We start from the raw sequence: 6,000 nt of genomic DNA, 5'->3' as shown, positions 1-6,000 counted from the left end.
TATCTCAGCATGGAAAGTCTATACAGCAAAGTGTGTGTGTGTGTGTGTGTGTGTGTGTGTGTGTGTGTGTGCGCGCACGCACACACAGAAGTAGGCTGAGACCAAGCAGCAGTAACTTTGAGAACGTGCCTTCAGTTGCTTGCCAGGATGATTGACCTGGGTAGAGGTGAGGGTCAAAGGTAGGGATGAGAAGTTAATATATTTTTGAATAAGATTTCCTGTTACCTGGAAACATTCAACAACAACAAAAAAATTTTAAAGAAGGAAAAAAGAAAGGAAGAAAGGAAGGAAAAGAAAGATGGGGCGGCGCGGGGGGGGGGGGGGTTGCAGGTTTTATTCAACCAGGACAATCCTGTTAGGAAGAACAATGGTTAGTACTTTCTGTAAAATCACTTGCCATCAATGAGCTTGTCAATCGTTTGTTCAGACACCCATTCTCTCAATACTTAGTGTGCGCCTACAAAATGCTAAGAACAATGCTCCATGCAAATATAATAGGCATCGAGTGAACACTAAGTTTCTAAATGAGTCTGGACTTTGGATAACAAGGTGACTGCTGCTACAGGCTGCTTAACCAACCTGGACTGGCTTGGTTCACATTCTCACATTAACTTGGAGGTAACAGAACCAGCAGCATAACTACGTATTCTTTGTGCCTCAGTTTCCAGCTCTGCAAAGGAAGGCCCTACCTAGCACAGAGCGTGAGAGTGAGGTCATCAGTATTACCACAGTCACCTCACCCCAGAACTCCCCGGTCCACTTGGTATTTCCGACGCAGCTAGCCAGGCCTTCTGCCGCTGACCCTGGAAATCGGGTCACAGTAAGACAAGGCGGGGTGTGCAGGACGCAGAGGGAGGGAGGGGTCCTATGCGCGCGGCCACTTGAGTTTCCCTAGAGCCTCCGGATAGTCTAAAAACTCACTTCGGAGGAAGGGAAAGAGAGTGAAGTGGCTCTTTCGATCTGAGACACCCCCTCCCGGAGACATCACCCCCTCCCCCCAGCCAGGCGTGGAGTGAAATCTTAGAAGCCGAGGCTGCTGGGTTCGAACGGAATGCCGGAGTCGGTGGAAGTCGGCGCTAGTCCACCCGAAGGTCAGCGAGTTGTTTTAAGTTCTCGTACCCGGAAGGGGGGGCAGGGAGGAGAGGACGCCAGGGCCCCAGAGACCCCGCGTCAGAGCAGAAATTGTTTGTGCTCCGGAACAGGCAGCTCAGCGGAAGCCGCGACGGGGGCGGGTCACGTGCGGCGGTGGCCGTGCAGCTGGCCGGGGAGCCCGGCTAAGACAAGGGCCCGGCCAGGCGTGGGTGGCGCGGGGCGGCGGCTTTTGCAGCCTAAGGTGGAAGCCGAGTAGTCGGGGCTCCAGGAGCTGGGGGAGCCCGGAGCTCGAGCTCGGGAGGCGTGCGCCTTAAAGGAGGGGTGCTGTGGGATCCGGGGCGCTCCGAGCTCCGCGTGCTGCGGCACCGGGCGGGAGGAGAACGATGGCCGAGGGCAGTGTGAGGGCAGAGGGACGCCAGCGGGGCTCCCTCCTGGCAAGAGCCAGATCCACGCGGAGATTACGCGAATGTCTGAGACCCGAACAGGGAGGCGCTTCTCTTGCAGTCACCGGCCTTGTTTTCTTCTCTCTGGCAAATCCCGGAACGACCGGAACCGCCATCCTTGCCTGAGTCGCAGGGGCACCCCACTACGCTTGGGGGAGAGTGCGTCCTGCAGTGCTATCCCGGGGGAGGGCAACAGAAATGGTTTAGCAAGATGTGAGCCCGTGTCGCGCACGAATTCACACACACACACACACACACACACACACACACACACACACACACCCGGAGAGAGAAGAGCCACCATGGGCCTCCTCAGGAGTATTTCGAGGTCGAGGAGGGGGGTGCTGGAGAGAAACCACCTGCACCACTCCGGTGGAGTGGGCCTCACATTTGCTCAAAGTGGCGCGAAAGACTCTTGCGTGGGAGGGTTAAGGACACAAACTTGGTCACCTGCCAGAACCCTTGGGAACTCTCCACTTTGATGTGGTCATCATTTGCCAATGACCTGGAATACGTTCCTCTTTCTAGAGGAGTCCACGAGGCTCAGGACTGAGACCTGGGAAGACTGTAGTGGTGTGGGCTGGCCTGGGAAGAGAAAGCCACCCCCGGTCCTCTAGCGAAGGCGCAGAACAGTTGTCTTGCAAAGTTTCCTGTACTCCTCCCCACACACCCCAGTTGAGGAAGGGTGGCTCTTCCGGAGGTGAAGGAGGAGAGAATAGCCTCGAAGCTGGGACTGGCGCGCTAGTTCCTTTAACTGTGACCCTGCAGGGACACCCGGGCCCCGGCGTGTTCGTGTTCCAGACGCTGCACTTCAGTTAGCTGCAGCGTCAGCTCATGGTCTCGGCAGCGGGTGCCAAGCAGAGTCCAGGGCGACAGGAGACGCCATTTGCAGCCCCCCTCCCCCGCAGGTTGGAGGGGGCGGGGGTGTCGCCCTCCGCAGAAGCGTATTTCTGGCAGTGACACTGATTAGATGCTGTGCCGCTACGTGCACGAAATCGGGGTGGGCCTTCATCACTCCTGTTCGCCACAGACTTTTCTGGTGGGAAAGTTGTGGGTTCCCCCACCCGCCCCTTTCGCCTCACAGCTGCTGTCCCCGAGGGCGGAATTAGGAGAGTGTGTTAGCTCAGCCTGGGGGGGGGGGGGGGGGGATATCGCCGGCCCAGAGGAGCCGCCGGGCCCGGGCCTCGAAAATCCAGCCCTGGCTTTGCGTCGAGCTGCCGAGTGAGGCGCTTACGCGCGCCCGGCCAGCCGAGGCCTGGTTTCCATCTGCCCCTTTTGCCTCCGTGTTAAGTTCGCCGGGGAAAACCCAACGATCCGTGCAAAGCCCCTCGGAGGAGCGCTACCCCCACCCCAGCCTGATCCTGACCGATGGAAAAAATGACAGTATAGGTCAGAACTGGCTGCCTGGGAGTATTAATGTGGCTGCCTCTGTTCCCGGTGCTAGAGGAGGATGGGCGCCTCGCCAGGAAACCGCCAAGGGAGGAGCCATGAGGGCTGCCTGCCCCTCTTGAGGCCAGAAAACGTGGATTCTCAAAGGAACCAAACAAATGTAGTCAGACAGCCACGGGAACGTATCCCAGTTAAATTCGGATTCACAGTGTATATTTCAAGCGCCATCCCCTCCCCCACAATCAAACACACTGAGTCGGTAAAAATAGGATGAGAACAGGTTAATCTGTAGAGGCGAACCTTACTGTACTATTGTCCACTTATGAATTGTGTCTTCTGGAGGGTCTGAGATGAACCCCATTGTCTTGGTATGGTCAAGACAGAGGAGTCCCCGTTGCGCTCCACCTTCGAGAACCTGTAATTAATAGAACTCAAAGGGAATATTTTAGGTATAGTTTCTACTTGAGGCTGCTTACTCTTCCTTGCGTACGCCTGCCTCGGGTTGTTTGTACTTCGCTTTTCCACCCCACTCTTGTGGGTTTACTCTTGCCTTTCTTTTCCTGCTGACGTGCTGCAGGGTGCGGGCAGGAGGCCACCGAGCTGTGCTGCTACTGCCGCCGCTGCCGCCCTCGGACTCTCAATGTGCACCACGCGGCCTCGGAGGAGGGGAAATATGAACTCTCCGGGTGGCGCTCGAGAACTGGGATTCTGATTTGGGTCTGAGAAACTGTTTCAGAAAGGCAGGTCGGCCAGGGTTTGTAAGGGATTGGAGAGAGTACAGGGGCAAGTACCAGAGGTGACCCAAGCTCTCAGGAGCAAACCTTAGAGGTGTCTGTGTTCTTTGTCTTTCTCTGGGCTGGCCGCTCAGAGAAAGCTCGGATAGAATCTGCTAGGACTCCAGCCCATCCCCGGCACTTTTAAGTGAGTAGCCACGTATGAGAAATGCCTTGTCTTTTAAAAGAGAAAAAGCAACCTATGTTATGAGTTATAGTTGACCCGTCAGGCCCTTCTTTGCCACTGGCACACATCATATCATGCCAGGCATAGATAGTAAGGAGATTCTTAAACAGGATTCTGGCCAATCCTGTTCACATAAGCAGTACTTACATTTGGGTGTCAGTAAAATGTGATCCAGCAATGGCAGGATACTTGAACTTAACCCAACTCTCCAGGAACAAGGTAGCCTGGAATCATCAAAAAAGGTGGCTGCAGAAGATTATTTTGGAAAATCTGTAAGATTGCTGGGAGAGTGTGGCTATGATGTCTGATCCATGACATTAATCCAAACTAAATGAACACCATTAAAGCGCACTCTCACAGGGCGTGGAGGCTCCTCCTTGCAATCCTAGCACTTAGAATGTTGAGGCAGAGAATTGTCTTGAACTCCTGGCCCACCTACCTGGGACGCAGAGACCCTGAGGGGAGTAGAGGGTGGGCTCTCTTCCGCACCGCCAAAACAGGCCTTTAAGGACAAAGGGTTAAGAGAGAGTGTGAGGACTTTTTGCATTAACTTTTCTGGGGACTGCCTGGCAGTGGTGGCGCCTGCCTTTCATCCCAGCACTCCCAGCGCTCAGGAGGCAGATGCAGGCGGATCTCTGAGTTTGAGGCCAGAGCGAATTCCAGGAGGACAGCCAGGGATACATAACAAAACAAAAGCAAAAACTTTTCTGGTGACACTAACAATGCTCTCTTTCCACTTTGCCTGATGATGCCTCTGAATAGACCTGGGGGACTCTAACGAAGAGGTGCCCCCTCCCAGTAAGGGACTACCAAATCCTAACGGCTGGCTCGTGTGGCAGGCTTTGCAGTGGCCTAAGCATTTATTTGTAAAAGCAGATTCTCTTCGAAACAACTCTGTTATGAGGTGACACTAAGACTGCTTCCCTTGCCCCACAGGTTGAAGACACTGAGGTCCAGAACTGTTAAATAGCTTGCCCAAAGCCCCAACGTTTGGAGTAGACCCTGGACTGACCAGAAAGAGGGCTGTGTTGCTTCGCCCACAGCGTAGTCTATGTGATTTATTTAAGGGGGTGTTTCAAGGGGACTGGCTGGACACTTTCAAAAGAAAATGTGGCTTGAGAAGCCCCACAGTTTGGGCTATTTTACAACTCCAGATACGGGGAACAGAATCTACCGTGACTCTGCAGCACAGAAAGGGCCAAGGAAGGCAGGGCAAAGGCCCCTAGCCCACCTAGCCACACAGCATCCGGCGGTCACGTCCGCCGGAGGTGACTAGGGCCTGAGAGGAGCAGATTGCCTAGGAACTTCTTATCACTCATCGTCAGTGGTCCTGGGCGGCTGAGCTAAACGGCTGCCCGCGGTGGTGGCTGGTTCGTGCAGGTCCCCTGGCTCCAGGCGTGCCCCTAGGATCCTTCCGTGGATCTGGCTAGATGCATAGTGGCGCCTACCGAAGCTCCCTGTTTCTCTCCACTGGAGGCGCCAGCCCTGGGCTAAACTCCATTGCCTGGGGCTAGAGAGCCCAGACCATCATTCGAGGTCTGGACAGCTGGTTCTGGTCGTTAGCATTTAACCCAGTCGGGTTTACCACTAGTTCCCTAGGACCCACCCCTACCCTACCCCCCACTCCCGCGCGCGCACACAAACACGCTTTCCAAGCTCCGGACCTCCACTTTCCCTTCCTCTTCCTGGCTCGCTCTGGTGCTTCGAAAGCTCACGGCGATTGTTTGCTTCGCAGAGTCCAGGTGGGGAGGCTGTGCTGCCCTTCCCCCAGCCCGCATATGTGCATACGCCGCTCAAGCCTGGGGCGCACTGCCAGGCCTGTGGATCCCCTTGTCGTCCCCCCCCCTCGAGAAGTGGCAGCTGCTGGCGAAGATCTATTCTATCCGTGCTACGGAGTGACCCTGGAGTAAAAATAGACCTGTGCCTGAATTAGGGGGATGGGGGAGTAAATCCCACCTCCCACGAAGGTAGTAGGTCTGTCCTGCACTTTATGTTGACCAGTGTGACATTCCTACGTGCCCAGTGTAGCTGAGTGGCCTAGGAGGACTTGGGGGCTTAGCGGTTTAGGGAGCCTAGGGGAGATCGTTCGGGCAAGGGAGAGTGCAGCAGCCCTTGC

At 55.4% G+C, this 6,000-nt stretch overlaps 1 protein-coding gene across 2 annotated transcripts in view; it reads left to right on the top strand.

Annotated features, from left to right (window-relative positions):
* Positions 1 to 1,004: 1,004 nt before the first annotated feature.
* Positions 1,005 to 6,000, top strand: part of Bcor (BCL6 corepressor) — a 121,725-nt gene continuing 116,729 nt past the window's right edge. For both annotated transcript variants that reach the window (XM_075957235.1, XM_075957229.1), the window contains exon 1: positions 1,005 to 1,091. The gene's annotated coding sequence lies outside the window, so the exon portion shown is untranslated. The remainder of the gene's footprint in view (positions 1,092 to 6,000) is intronic.

The sequence above is a fragment of the Microtus pennsylvanicus genome, chromosome X (assembly GCF_037038515.1).
Source record: "Microtus pennsylvanicus isolate mMicPen1 chromosome X, mMicPen1.hap1, whole genome shotgun sequence".
Taxonomy (NCBI): domain Eukaryota; kingdom Metazoa; phylum Chordata; class Mammalia; order Rodentia; family Cricetidae; genus Microtus; species Microtus pennsylvanicus.
This window is presented reverse-complemented; position numbering and strand designations above follow the sequence as displayed.